We start from the raw sequence: 16,047 nt of genomic DNA, 5'->3' as shown, positions 1-16,047 counted from the left end.
AAGTGAGACTAGGAGCAGAACAGGGGCACAGCAGGGAACCTCGAGATGGGTGTGAATTTGAAAAGCCTGTGCAGCCTCTAAATAGAGCTTCATTCCCAGAAGGCAGAGATGTGAGTCTGGAGCTTGGGGCAGAGGTGGAGGCTTTGGACATCAACCTGAGTCAGTCATCGACTAGAAATGGCACTTACGACTCAGGTCTGGGCAAGAGCGCCTGGGAGAGAGAAGAGTTGTCCATGGAGAGCAGACTGAGAAGAGGAGCATCTTTGTCCGAAGTGCTAAACCAGGAGATGGAGAGCTGAAAGTGCTTGCCCAATACTCCTAAACTCTGTAATACTGTAGGGTCCTTGGAGTAGTCCTTAGGGGCAGGAGATGGGCCAGGTGCTATGCACAGCTGCACAAGTTAGGCACCATACAACTGCAGAGTGTTTATCAAGTGTGCGGTGTGACAAGCACCCCCAGAGTTGTTCCGTTTACAATCCTCACAGGCATCCGCAGCCCTTTGCAAGGACAGAGAATATGAGCCATAGGGAGAAGCTTCCAAGGACTCAGCAGAGGTAGAGAGTGTAGTCGTCAGGGCAGTCAACGAAGGCTCCCCAAAGGAGGGGGCATTTGACACGATGTAAAGGATGGGCAGCAACACACCTCTTGAATACGGGAGGGTTCTTTCCTGGAGGCAGAGGATTGCAGGGCATGTTTGAGATGGTCAAGGAAAGCAAATAGAGTTACAGAAAGTCTATTCCAGGCCAGAAGCTGGAGGACCTATGTGACATTGCCCAGGGTCACCTGACTCTCCTGGCCACACTGGTCAGACCAGGTACTGCTTGTGCCACCAGGATGCAGGAACTCCTCTGCACCTCACCTCTCACCATGGTCATTGTGGGTTCTTCTGCATCCCTGCCCCAACCCTGTGGTCCTCTTGGGCAGCTTCTCAACCCTTCCAGGAAGGGGTGGCAGCTGCTTCTCCAGGCTCACCTGGTCTCCAGAAGCAAAGAGCCCTCCTGCCTGCATTCCCCAAGCTCCAACTCTCAGCAGCTCTGAGAGCCTGGAGTGACAGAGACAGAGGATCTGGACATCAGCACAGAGGGGGAACAGGTGATGGGCAATGTCCAAGTCTGTGAACCTCAGAAGGAAGCAGCCAGGGGCTGAGCCTCCTGGGATGGCCTTGCCACCTTCTAGCCTGACATCAGAAGGGTGTCTGGCACTGTGTGCCAGCCGTAAGCAAGCCAGCCCCAGACTTCATGATTCTCCACACATGCTCCCAAACTCTACACACATGCCACTCGTGTGCACACACATGCAAGCTCACACATACATTTTTACATTTACACGTGTACACAGATATGTACTTTTGCATATATGGACTTACACACATGTGCACTTACACATACATATACACACATGCTGCTCCAGTCACTGCGAAGATCTGCTCTCTCCAGTGTCACCCTTTGTCTTCTCTTGACCTTGAGACCCTCCCTCTTCCTGGCTGGATAACCTTGGCTCATCAGTCCTAGTTCATTCCCCTCCCCAGCTATTTCTTCCCTACACAATCTCAGGTTTCTTGGTTTGCCCATGTGACAACCTTCTGCTGAAAGCCATTGTTACCCAGGGGTTTTTCCTGAAATGGTAGGACAAACAGACTCCAAAACCAGGAGACTCCAGACCTGGGCAGAGCCGAGTCTGGCTACTGCCTCAGCTCCTAGGTGATAATGTCTTGCCTTCCTGCTTCCTTGCCCTGTCCAAGATTTGTTCCAAGAGAACCTAAACTGGTCCAGGCTGTCGCTCCCCCACCTCTCCACCATCCCTGCCTGAGCTGAGGCAGGCAGACTGGCCTGGGCCCAAGGATCCCTCGCTGCTGGCTGTGCTCTTGTCTGGGCAGGTTCTCCTGGGAGAGGGTCAAGCAGGGCCCTCAGCACTGTGGGAGCCTCTCTGATAGCTCTCTGAGGCTTTGCAAACTGCTGTGACTAGGACTGCAATTTTAGAGGGCTGCCTAGGGCCTGAGGCTGCTTTGGTTTGGGACACACTTGGTCAGTGGCAGATCACTGGCCAGCAGCTGCCTGGAGAAGGCCTGTTTGCATCTACTCCACATGAGCATTTGAGCAGGTCCCATAAACCCAGGCCTTCTGAGCGCCAAGCACAGAGAATGTGACAGCTGCCCTTCACCCAAGGACTCTCTTGGGTGCAGGAGAGGAGGTCCAGGGACTCACCAGGCTTGCTACACAGCTGGTGTTCAGCCAATACAGGGTGGAGGCTAAGAGCTGAGATGTGTGCTGCTGTTGGCTTCGTGGGGGCCCTGAGCAGCAGGGAGCTTGGAAGCATGGAACCCTCCTGAGGGAAGTGACTGTGGAGCACTTGGAAGTCCTGTGGGGAGCAGTGGGAGGGGAGTGGGAACTAGTTGCTCCCTGGGGAGCATCACTGCTGTATGGAACTGGGGTCCAGGCAGCATGTAAGTGTGTGTAAATGTGTGAGGTAGAGTGATATGTACTTTATATCAGTGTGTGAGTGTGCACAGGTAAAACTACATGTGAGAGCAAGTGTGTGTATGTGAATGTGAGATACAGCAAGTGTCCATGAGTGTGATTTAGTGAGTGTGAAAGCCAGGGTGCCTGCATGAGTGTGAGCATCTGTTTCGGTGCAGTTGAGTGTGTGAGCCCATGAGGGTATAAGGCAGCGAGTACCTATTTGCATTACACATATACCAGCAGCACTACTGTGCTTGTTTTTGTAATCGCTATGGTTTGTTGGATTCAGGCTAAATGCCCAATTCTCCATGAGATACAAAGAAAATGAATTTCACACCCTGGGGATCAGCCCAGATAGACAAGTGCTCCTTGTGGTCAGTGGTTACAGAGCAGCAGCCGTGAAGGCACTGACCATCAGGAGCAATGGCTCCTAGCCCCAGCTGGGCTAGGTGCTCACTGTGCGACCTTGGCCTGGCTCCCGGGCCTTCTTGGGCTGGACACTCACACATTGAGGAAAGTACATAAAGAAATATGACTGACAGGAGGGACAGGTCTTTCCCCCATCCGCTCCCTCAGCCTGTGGCACACCCTCAACACACAGGCTGCACAGGGAGACCCCAGAGAGGGCCTGGGAGCCCATCTTAAAGGTCTGCTCCTGCAGGCTCTTGGGGACTGGGGCTGGGGACTTGGAGCATGAGTTGGGAGCCAGACTGCCACTGACAGCAATAATAACTCAAGGTCCACCTCCCTGGGGAAAGCTCTGAGTGGCAACTACCACTTTATTTCCATTACCTCACATCATCCATTTCGCAGTGGCCTGGTGAGGAAAATCTGATGGGTTCCATTTTACAGGCAAGGAAACTGAGTTTCTGGAGCATGCTTGGAGTGAGTGAGTGCCGACCACCCTGTTTTCATCCCTGAAGGGGCCTTGAGTCTGTTGAAAGACAGTGACAAGTCTAGCTCCTGGGTTTGCCTTGGGGTGAAGGAGAACCTGGCTGGGAAGGGGCCAGCACAGTGCCTGGCTCTTGGTGCACGTGCTGCAAATGGCCGTGTCAGGAGCTGGGCCCTGAGAAGGAAAAGGAGGCTTGGGGACTGAGGGGCTCCACTCTCCAGCTGACCTTGTACCAACCCTCCTGGTCTGGCCTACGTAAGAAGGCCTAGGCCCCAGGGAGGCTGGGGCCATTTCACTGTTGGCAGAGGCCCTAGGCTTCTAGAACAAACCTTGAATTGGGTCCCTCTCTAGGGTGCTGAACACAGGTGGGAGGAAGTATCCCTGTATCCTCAGACCTCGCCTCCTCACTGACTTCCTGGGCTGACTGCATGGAGCAGAAATCCCCATCTCCCCTTCCCCAGGCCACTGAGGACCTGGATGCCCCAAATTAAACCCTATGAGGTGGCAAAGTGGGGGTTTAATTGGCCAGGCCTGGTATGGCCTGATAAGCAGCTGCCCATGTTCCTGGGGAGGGAGAAGTATGAGCATACAAATGTGCTTGTGCTTATGTATCTGATCACGAGGCTGCATGCCCTGGGCTCTGCATAATCTCCACACAGGCCTGAGGCTGCCATCTCTCCTGTTGGTTGGGCCTCCTCCCTCTGGCCTAAAGACTTGGCCATTCTTCTGTTGCCATGCACTAAGAACCACCTGCCTCCAGCCCTGGCCCATATGGAGGCCTATTCTTGACTTTGAAGAAATACCTGGATGAAATTTCCTCCCCTTTCAGGGATCTGATTATCAGGGCTCAGACTTCAGTTCAGAGGGTCTTTCCCTACTGGAATTGTGCTATGGATATGTGAGCATTTGGAAATGTGAGAGACTCTGTTCAGGGATGTTCTTGAAAATCTCAGGATGAAAAAAATGTATGAATGGAGCAAACATGGTCTTTTCAACAAATGGTGCTATAAAAGATAAATATGGATAGTCACCCTAAATCCCTCAAGAAATTAACTCACAGTAGATCATAGACCTAAATGTAAAATACAAGAGTATAAAACTCCAAGAAGATAACATAGGGAAAACCCTAGATGACCTTGGATATGGCAAGGACTTTTTAGATATGACATCAAAGGCACAATCCATGAAAGAAATAATTCATAAGCAGTACTTCATTAAATTAAAAATTTTTGCCCTATAAAACTCACTGCTAAGAGAATAAGAAGATCAGCCACAGCCTGGGGAAATATTCACAAATGACATATCTGATAAGGAATTATCATCCAAAACATATAGAGCACTCTTAGCACTCAACTATAAGAAAACAAATGACCCAATTTAAAAATGGCAAAAGACTTGAACAGGCACCTCACCAAAGAAGATAGACAGATGACAAGTAACCATCATATACCCTTAGGGAATTGCAAAGTAAACCCACAATTAGATACTATTTGTTATGGCTTGTATCTAGATGCTGCCCCAAACCTCTGTGCTCATAGGTGGGGCTTTGGGGAGGTAGCTGGATCATGGGTGTGTGAATATAGATTAAGGGTATGTAGTAATTAAATTAGTCCTTGAATTGATTCAGCACATTTCTGGGTGTGGATAAAGGAAAGGCCCACTCTGGGTGTGGGTGGAACAACCAATAGGCTTACATCCTGGATGGGATAAAAGGGAAAGGGTGGTGCTCGCTGCTTCCTGCCTGCTCTGCCACGGACTGTTTCTCCTCTGCCATGCCCCTCTGTCACCCAACCCTGCCTTGGAGACAGCTGACTATGAACTGAAACCTTTCTAAAGTATGAGCTAAAATAAACATTTCTTCTTTTAACTTGTGGGTGTCAGATATTTTGTCTCAGGAACATGGAAGTACATAAGACACCACTATACCTCTATTAGAATGGCCAAACACCAGGACTAGATGCTGGTGAGGATTGTGGAGCAACAAGAGCTTGTGTTTATTGCTGGCATAAATGCAAAATGATATGGCCACTTTGGAGGAGAGGTTGGCAGTTTCTATAAATCAAACACATAACTTATACCATACAATCTAGCAATTATACTCCTTAATGTTTATCCAAATGAACTAAAAACTTATGTCCACACTAAAACCTCCATATATTTATACTGATATTATTCATAGTTGCCAAACTTCTAAGCAGCCCAAGATGTTTTTCAGTCAGTGAAGGGATAAACTTTGGTTCAGTGGGACAATGGAATATTATTCAGCACTAAACAGGAATGAGCTATCCAGCCATACCTCTTTTACAGAGGAAACTTAGCTGCATATTACTAAATGAAAGCAGCCAGAATGAATGGCTACATATCATATGATTCTAGCTGTACTAGATTCTGAAAAAGGCAAAGCCATGGAGATAGTAAAAAGATCAGGAGAGGGATGGCTGTATAGGCACAGCACAGAAGATTTTTAGGGTAAGGATAATACTCTGTATGACACTATAACTGTAGTACATGTCATTGTCTATTTGCCATAGAATATGTAACACCAAGAGTAACTCCTTATGCAGACAATGGACTCTGGATGATTATGATGTGTCAGTGTTGTCATTGACTGTAATAAGTGGATTTGAGAATGGGGGCTTTTCATGTATAGGAGCATAGGTATATCAGAAACTTTTGTATCTTCTGCTCAATTTTCTGTGACTATATGCTGTAGTCAGTAATGTGTATCTTGAAGTATGTGCATGGAAAATGCATCCATCTAACACAGTCCTTATAACATTCCCACTGACTGATCATTGAAACTCTGACCTTCTGGTTGATGTTTTACTATTACTAACTAATCATCATTGAGTACCTGTTGGGCACTATGCTAAGCACTTGACTCTGATTATCTCATGATAACCTCTCAAGAAAGGAACTAGTACCCATTTTACAGATGAAACAACTGAGACCCAGAGAGCTGAGCACACTTGCCCATAGTCACACATGTGCCAGGGAATGGATCCAGGTTTTGAATCAGAGTCCACATGGATCTTGCCCCAGAACACTTTGTTCAGACAGAACAGTAAGAAGTCACAAGAACAGCCACTGCAGTTTTCATCACTCTTGTACCTGCTTGCATTGTTCCCATTTTATAAGTAGTAAAATAGCCAGAGAGGCAAGGTACTGCTACTGCCTTAGCTCCTTTGTGATCACACCCTTGTTTCTGGGACTCTATCCCCAGACTCTAGAGTCTCCAAAGCTTCATAAGAGTGAAGGAAAATGTCAAGAATATTAAATTTATAATTGAGTAAAACCTGAGGAGAATCATTAAATCATGGTTTAATATTTCCCAAATGGTTTGTCGACATTTTGAAGGCATGCCAAATTCTCTGGCTTGCATATCCCGATTGTGCAGATGAAAAGTTGGATATTGGGAGCAGAGACCAAGTAGAGAGCAGCACTATAATGTCAGTGCTATAGACTGGAACCCAGAGCAACCTCCCTCAACCTGGTATGACTTTGAAAAGCCATTCTATGGCTAAGGTTCAAGTGGGGTGTGGAGATCCAGCTGTGGTTATGTATATGCGTGCAACCTTAAAGTCATAAGAACACCTGATTACACTTGATGTCAATGTGTTTCCAGGTAGCAAGATCCACATTTTTTTTTGGTGTAAAAGTTGTATTAAAAATGTAGTCAGTCTATGATTTTGAAATATTGTTTGCCAATAAGAACAGTCAGGCTCCTTGGAGAAATGGTGGCTTCGAAGATTGGGCTGAGGGATCATGATAGATATACTCAGAGCATCATGTGGTGCAAGAATGTAAGGTGGCACCCCCCCCAAAAAAAAAGAAAAGAAAAGAAAGAAAGAGCAACACAATGATCAGCTTATGTCCAAAAATAAAGAAGATGGAGACTGTGTCAACAGAACAGAGCAGGTGAACTGTAAGAGCTTCCAATGGCCAAAGCTAGAACAATTTAACCAGCACAATAAATAACAAGTGTATTGAACTCCAACAAGTAAAAGAGAAGGAGCAAGCGAAATAGCAAAGTGCCATTAGGGCACCACAGTAAGAACTCTTCCAGGCGACATGTGATGATGGACGGTCTAACTGGTGAGAGAAACTCAAGTAGAAGCAGGATACTTGCATAGCCTCAGAGGGTCTCCCTTGGATTTATTAATCACTGCAGTGGTTCGCACATCTGTCCATGAACTCACAGATGCAGAAGTAGAGGTGAAACTTCACTCTTCTCAACTATGGGCCAGACTTAGTAACTTGCTTCTAAGAATAGACTACAGGGACATGAAAATGGTAAAGCTGCAATAAAAAAACGGAGCAAACAAAAAAACCTTAAACAAAGCACCAAGGACAGCATCACCAGGGACTGGCACCTTGTGTGTACCCTGATGTGATGGAAGCCCATGGGGTTTCACCAGTAGAAAGGTGGGGGAGATCAGAAGTTGTGCAAGGTGTCAATGTTGTACATTCTAATGGAGTGGGGGGTGGTGTATGAAAACTCTCTGTGCTATCTTTGAACTCTTCTGGAAACATTTTTAAGAAACCTTGTTCTGGGTTCAAGATGCCCAAAATATTGAATTACTGACTTTAAATGGAAGAGAGCATTGTGAAAAGTCAAGGCTATTTTGAAAACAGCAAATCCACTCTTAAGTTTCCAGCAATCCCGATCTTTGGTGTATACATTGCATAATATAACTCTATGTCACCGGAATGGGCTCCTGTTGCATATTGTTTTATAGCCTCCTCGATGAATGACTGTCTCATTGTGAGAGATCCACAAGACTTATCAGAATCATTGACAGGGACTAGAGAGGAGAGGGGGTCTTCTAGACCTTCTGGAATTTTTCCTGTGCCTATGAAAATTCTGTGGTCTCCCCACCCTACCAACACTGCTCCAACACCTGTAGCAGAGGGACAGCAGGACAGAAGTCCCCTGGATCTCAGCACCACATTACAAAACCCTAGAAATGTCACCTTGAGACTTCCAGAAAGCACTCTGCCATGGGAGCCAGGAGACCTGGGTTCTAGTCCCAGTGGTGGAGCCCTAGGCAGGCAGGTGCCTTCCCTGAGCCAGTTTCTCCAGCTGTGAGACAGGGAGAAGATTCTGGGCTTTGCCTCTTTCCCCAAACTCTTGGAGGGTTCAAAGGAGGAAAGTCTGAGGACAACTTGACACTGGCTGGCCATTGGGCAGCAGGGCACAAAGCCTAGTCTGCCCCTTCCTACCAGGGACCTGCCTCCTAGTTTCTCATCTATAAATGGGACTGGCATCAGGGATGACTTTGTGGGGAATGAAGGAGACCCAATGTGTGAAAGATGCTAGGTGTGGTGGCCGGAATAGGGTGGTCTCATCAGTGGCATGTACAGTGATGGCCATGTTGGGCATTAACTGAGCCTACCCAGAGCAAGCTGGCTGGTACATGTGATACCAGCGCTGCAAACTTTCCCTCACCGAATCAGCCTAAATTAGCACAGCCTGAGATCTGCTAACTAGTAGTCAGCTCCTGGTGCTCCAGCCTCTCCTGGCCCCAGCCCCAGATTCTGTGGGTACCAAAAAGTTCCCCAGGCCTCTGGTGATCACGCCTTCCAGGACTGGGGAGTAGCAGGGGGAGAGCGACAGGCCAACCTCCTCCAGCTTCCCTGGAGATGTCACAGGCTTAACAGGAGCTGCTTGACACATGTAGGATAAAATAAGAAAAAAATAAATAACAATGTTTATAAGAAGATTAGCAAGAAGGCAGCAAAATTTCTCTGGGGAGTCCTTGGCGGCATCTGGGAGTGACAGCTCCCATTGCCTTATCAGAGGCGTAATGAGTTGCTAGGATTTGGGGTCATTAAAAATCCTCCCTGACCAGGCCCCCTCCCTCACCCATCGCCTTTGATGGTGAAGTCAGGCAGCCTGGTGGGGGCCCAGGCTCCCCGCCCCCACTGCGTGTCAGCCCGCGGCTGTCCCCAAACGGAGGTGAGATGGTGGGGTCCAACTTGGCGGAAGTAATGCAACACGACGGCCCAATTTGTGCCCTCGGCCCTTGGGCAGAGAACCCGTCTCCCCGTGTGGATTAGGCTCCGTTTTATCTCAGCTCCTTCAGAGACAAAGAGGGGTGGTGGCCACGGATCCCAACCGCCGATCTCATCCAATGCCTTGCTTTGCACATGGGGAAACTGAGGTTGGTGAGGGGCAAAGGGCACAGGCTGCAGCTGTGGATCAGGGCAGAGCCGGGCTTTGAGCCTGGAGCTTCATTCACATTCCCAGCCCTGCACTGGGCATGTTCTTGGGTTCCCGGATTTGTGTAGTGGGGACAGACTGGAGGAGAGTGACAAAGGGGACGCACAGACATTTCTATTTTGTGACAACAAACAGAGAGATTTCCCATGATATTCCAGTTCCAGGGGAGACGGGGAGGTGCTCAGTCATGAGGCAGATCCAGCCATGACCTGAGTTGACCAGGAGGGTGGGTGTAGATGCCAGCATCCTCTGGCCACACACACACCCAAGCCAGACACCCAAGCCCGTCCCCGTCCCTCCAGCCATTATCATCTTCTTTATCGCCAAGCTGTATTGATCTTTCTCAACTACTCACCGACCCCACAGCCCTTGAAGGATGACAGGTTTGGACAGAGGAAGGCTGTGGATGGCCCCCTCATCAGCACCACTGGCCCCCTTTGTGCCTTTGTGCTCCAGGCAGATCCGGCGCCAGGCGAGGAGCACGGCTTGGTGAGCAGAATGAGGCTGGATTCCAGCTGCACCATTGTCCCTTAGCCAAGCACTCTTGTACGGTGAACGACCTGCCCAACTGAATGTGGCAGCCCTGCTGTCACACTGTGTAAGACAGTTCTGTAGGCTCTTTCAGCCAGAAAAGGGCCACGGGGAAAATGGTGAGGCTGTTGTCATTCCTTTCCCGGACAGCACTGAAGAGGGTGGGGAATGGCTCCATTTTACAAGCAGAAAAGGCGGAGCACCTGCCTGCCAGGTTGTGCCCACCTTCTCCAGCTGTCTCTGCCTTAACCTGCTACCCCTCCTCTTTACCTCTGCTGCTGTACCTTCTCAGCCATTTCGACTGGACAGGATCTTAAATCACATGGCAGCTTTAGTCCAACTCTTTCTGCTCGAGCCAGGAGAGTGGAGAAGCAGAGTGGAGGAGGAAGCATGCTGGGTCCCACAGAGCCAAGACCTGGGCTGAGGCCCTGACCCAGAGTCCTGCTCTTACCACAGCTCTCAGAGCCCCTCATGGGCAGGGACCAGGCAAGACATAACTCCTCAGCAGAAATGTGTCTGTTCCAATATCTTCTGGTCCACTTCTAACGCCTCTGCATCTCTTTCCTCACCGTTGCCCAACCCTGCAGCATCTGGAGCAGGAGCTCCCAGAGACTCCAACCTGGGCCTCAGGTGTTGGTGTAGAAAGGACACCTGGGGCTCAGGGCAGACAGGTGCAAGGGCAGAATCCCAGCCCAGCACTGGCGCCTGCCGCCAGCCTTTCAGCTGGGGACTGGGACCTCTGTCGAGTGGCCTGCCCCGTGGCATATCCAGCCCCCACCCCTGCACGACTCCAGACCCAATACAATACAAGCACAGGGAAGACTGCAGGACTGTGGACCCAGGAGCGGTGGGCGCTTTCCTTTCTGCAGCCGTGACTCACGACCTCTGGATCTCTGATGGCTTGGGGCAGCTGTGTGGCCTTCAGTCCTAGCTCTCACCACCATGAGGGCTTCTGAGTCACACTCACCAGCAACAGCAAAGGAGCAGAACTGGCACATAGTTTATCTCTGAAAAGCAAATTAAAGTCAATTCAAGGCCACCCTGGAAAGCTTCCTTTCTTAATTGCTTGAATCCCCACAGAAGTCCTAGATAAATAACAATGATAAATAATAGCTAGTATTTATGGGGCCCATCCTAGGTGCCAGACTCCACTGAGTGCTCTATTTGCAGGATCCTTGTGGTTTCTCTGACAACACTGAAGGTGAAGATCGCTCTCACCCCACTCTACAGATGGGGACACAGAGCCTCAGAGGGTTCCAGGAATTACTCTGTAGAAGGCCTTGTCTTTATTACCCTCTCCCTTTCACCCCCACCAGATCCCCAAGGCACTTTCTTCCATCAGGACCAGCTGGGAGTTGCTTGTCCAGACTAACATGGGGAAACTGAGGCTGCTTTCCCCGCAGCCCAGTGCCTCCTCCTCTCTGTCAAAGAGAGGACTCCTTTCTGTCTCTAAGGCCTGGGAAGAGGAGACAGGAAATAGAAGAAATAGGACTGAAAAGCATTTGGTTTTTCTCAGCAAAGCAACTCATTTCTTTAGGCAAATGAGCTAGGGAGGGAAAGCCACTGCTGGAGACCAGGAGTGATTAATGACAAAGGAAATGAGTGGCTAGCAAGACCGGGGCTGGTGAGTGGAGGCTGGCTCAGAGCTGTCTCTGCTGGATGGCTGAACCCTGAGCAAGCACCGGCTGCACCAGAGGGGTCCCTGCTGGGTGCAGCCCGAGGTAGAAGGGGGAGAGGACACGGCACCTGGCTTCCAGGAGTGACAGCTCTATGGAGGATGGAGACTGGCCCACACAGAGGAGGAGACTCCAGCTGGGTGTAGGCAGCAGGCAGGAGGGCGGGCTCACAGGAAACCAGGGGGGTGCTTATGCCTGGCTTCTGCAAGGTAGTCCCAGCCCATGGGGCCCTCCTAGGTAGTCCCTTGCTGCCCACGCAGGTAACCGGGACACCTGCAGCTCCTCCAGTCCTGCCTTGCCTTGTCCAGGTGCCCTCCTCACCTTCCCACCTTGCTTCACCCCACTCAGTGCCATTAGAGAAATCTATCCCATGTCCTAGTTCCTCAAAGCCAGGCAGTGCACACAGGGCACATGGGACAAAAGCAAGATCCTGGGCGGCCAGCAGTTCAACCAGGGATGTGGTCCTTGCTGGGGTCCCCACTGTGGTGTCCAGGTCACAAAATGCAGGAGCAGAGGGTTCATAGAGTGATGATGTTTTGTTTGAAGACCAAGGGCCAGAGAAGGCCTGTGCTGTTCCTCAGCCACACAGCATAGGTGTGGTAGACACAGGACTGGATTTGGTCTCCTAATTCCCATCAGGACTCTATTCATATCCTTCTAGAGTGACAGGCTAAGGGGCTGCTCAGCAACTCTCTCCACAGAGGGCGATCTGCCTCCCCGACCTTGGTTATTGCATCTTTCTGCGGGTGTCCACCACGAGTATCCCCTAAAGGTGGCCTGTCTGACTGCAACTTTCTTCTCCACCAGCCTAGCCACGCCATCTCCCCCAGGAGCAATGGGCTCCTCTCCAGTTCTCTGTGGCACCCTGGCTAGTGCAGGGTTAAATCCAGCAGCTCCTCCCTCCCTTCTTCCCTCCTTCACGCACTCATGACGAGCTCCTCTGCACGTGATGGGACCCTGGCTAAGAATAGCATTGGCCTCTCCTGCTCTGTTGGGATGGATGCACAGCCCTCACGCTAGGGTTTGCTGCCTGCAGCTCCAGGCCCAGGACCCTAGGTCCTTCTCCTCAGTCGCACCAGGTCACGTGCTGGAGAGCCAGCAATCCATCTTTGAGGCCCAAGCAGGGACCAGGGGAGCAGCAAAGGAGGGCTCACTGTCTCCAGAAAGGTCCATTTCAAACCGTTTCCATGACACCTCTGAGTGCCCCCTGTGCATGCCAGGCCATCTATGACCCTGTGAGGGGAGATCCCAGTTTCAGCCCATCACACAGCTGTGGTAGTTGAGTCAGAGAAAGGAGGAGGTGCTCCTGGGGCCCCACAGAGCCCAAGGCTTCTCTGCCTTCCCTCCTGCCTGGCTACAGTCTTAGTGTCCTTTCTTCATCCTATCCTAGCCCCACCCTTGACCACTACAGATGTAAACTGAGGCACCCGGTGTTTAAGTGACTTGTCCGGGGTTGTCCGGTTCTAAGTGGCAGAACCAGGATGCAAATACAGTGGCCTATGATTGAGTATCAGCCCCTGGCTGTCTCTTAGAGTGACATCCTACTGGTTGCTGTCAATCAAGCCTCCTCCCACTACCTCCTGCTTGGCCTGTAGCCACCTCCTGGGGCTAAGAGAAGGCGCACGTGGCATCCCAGCAGGAGACACAGTGGAGAAGGAAGGAACTCACAAATTCATCCTGATGCACCTTGTCCTCATTCCTGGGCCAAGGACCTCCTGGGCTCCCTGGCAGAGGTGGGGCAGCTCCCATGTCCGCTGGACCCTCTGGCCTCGTTTGCTGCTGTGGGTTCAGCTCTGGCTCCCTGCGCTCTAGCATTCAGTCGGCTCCATTCCAAGTTCTTTTATTAATTCCCACACTCTCCGGCAAGAGAACTTTAATTAGCCAGGCCAATTTATCTATATAAATACAAACGGATGACACTCCACAGTGGGGCTGGGATGGAAAAGAGGAGCCGGACCAGCGGGTTGCCTAGGGCAGAGGAAGTGACAACTGAGCCTTCCCAGCAACCAAAAATATGACTTTAATATTGTGCGCGCTTGTGCGTGCGTGTGTGCGCATGTTCCGGGGCTGCTGACGGCGCTGACAGGGCAGTGGCTGCAGGCGCGGTGTGCTGTCGCTGTGAAGGGGACATGTTTCCAGAGCGGGGCTGCCCCTTCTCATCTGAACCTTCTCCCACACCCGCCTCCCCAGGAAGACAGGGACATGAGACAAAGCCACTGTGCGCCAAAGTCTGCCTTTGGACTCTAGGTGCCGGGGACAGGAGGATGGGACCAGGGACATCTCAACTCCCAGCCAGCGCTGGGGTATTCAGGACTGTAGAAGGTCCAGAGGACACACCTCTGTCTCCCTTGTTACGCGGGGCCCCAGAGGGCAAATCTTTCTCACTGAGTGTCTGAGGGAGTGAGAGAGGGACGGTTGGGAGCACAGACTCCCCGACTCTGACACTTGCAGCTGCACAACCTCTGTGAGTTATTTTCCTGCTCTGTGCCTCAGTGTACTCATCTGTAAGGTGAGAGCATGAACAGCGCCTCACACTTAAGTGCTCATTCTGGTACCTATGGTGAAGACCCCACAACTCTGCTGCTGCCTGACCGGGGGAGGAGCGGGCTGGGAGATCCCTGTGGAGCATTCTCAGCCATGGCAGATGGTGATGGGGTGAGAAGAACAATATTTCTTAGGATAGCAGCGGACATTTTCTTATCACTGGCTACACTCCCTTCAGAGCACTTTCTCTTTATCCTTTCAGTGTCAAAGAGGGGCCTCTGTCCTGGTGAGATTCCTGACTAACTGGGGAGACAGGATCCACTTGACAAGAGACCGGAAAAGACAGTTGGGTGGCCCAGGATGGCTCCCTGGACAAGGCGGGCTGTGGGGACCCTCTTCCCCTTCTAGTGGGCAGGGCCTCAACTCAGGCCTTTTGGGAGAGGAGGAAGGAGGCCCAGGGAAGCCCCTTCCAACGTCACCGCTTCCCACCAGGTTGCAGCTGCCTGTGGAGAGAGGTCTCTCTTGTCACCAGAGGCAAGTGACTCATCCTGGGGGACAGAGGTCAGAGACTGTGAAGGGGATTCCTGAAGTGAGTGTGATGGAAGGAGAGGACAGGATGTGAACTGTGGGTTCCTCCTCATTCACGGAGTCTAACGGTCCAGCCCTGCTCACAGGTGTGTACAAGCTCTCTGCCCCCCGCCCCCAGGGAACTCCTTGTAAGAACACGGGACAGGCACCTTGTTGGAGAGACAGCTGCTAGCAGCAAAAGTCTTCCAAACTGAAAGGTTCTTATACTGCTGTGTTGCAGAGAGGACCTTACCATGAGCAGAAACTCCTTCCTCCCCGAGTGTTCTAGAGAACTGGGTGGGCCCCATCTGCAGGCTGCTCGTGCAGGCCTCTGCCCATCTCCCTCCAGACTGGGACCCAGAGGCCACCACACCAAGCACCCTACCCCCAACACACATAAGCTACATACGTCCTTCTGCTTGATGCACCAGCTACCTGGTTCCTGCCTGAGGCCAGAACCTGCCTGAGAGATAAATTCTCACTAATCCCAGTGGCTAGGGGAATCAGGGAATCTTCTCAGGGCACAGCAGGCCTGGGCTGCAGGACTGTGCCCTGTCCCATCTCCCAGGATCTCCCCATCACATTGGTCCTAGTGACCCAATGTCCCAGCTGACCTTGGAGGTGACAGCTGAATCCTTGCAGCTCCTGCCTTTCCATGCTCCTAAGCCTTTGTCTGCTGAAAGCAGGGATCAGTAGGAAGCATCCTAAGCTGGGGCAGGGAGACCTAGACGTCCCCACCATCTCTCATTGTGTGGCCTGGGTCAGGCCCTGCCTCATCCACAAAGCTCAGCTCTCCATGAGCAACCTGCCAGCTCAGGGTTCTTGGAATCCAAACAGACCCTCAGCGAGCAAAAAGAGGGAGTCACTCTCATAGGTCCAGACCTATTTCCTTGCAGGAGTCAATGCATTTGGGCAAGATTCGGCTCTGTGAAGTCTTGGACTCCAGCTCAGATTTCTCTTAAAGCTCTCCAGACTTCCTTGGCCCTAAATGGGTCAGAACAGTGTAGGCCAATTGCTTTATGCATCGTGGACATGTCCTCACCACCAGCAAGGCCCCCTGCACCAGAGCTAGTCACTAGGAGCAGAGGGGTACATACTCCTCCCAGCATTCACAGGGCCCCATGGTCCTAAGCTGTGCTTCCTCCCATGTGTGCATCTCAGCCAGTTGTGCCCTCTGAAGAGGCTGTCCCCAGCAACCAGGTCAGAAGCAGCCAC

Source organism: Fukomys damarensis, unplaced genomic scaffold, assembly GCF_012274545.1.
Source record: "Fukomys damarensis isolate Sample0158 unplaced genomic scaffold, DMR_v1.0_HiC HiC_scaffold_20, whole genome shotgun sequence".
Lineage (NCBI taxonomy): Eukaryota > Metazoa > Chordata > Mammalia > Rodentia > Bathyergidae > Fukomys > Fukomys damarensis.
Note: the sequence above shows the minus strand (reverse complement) of the source record.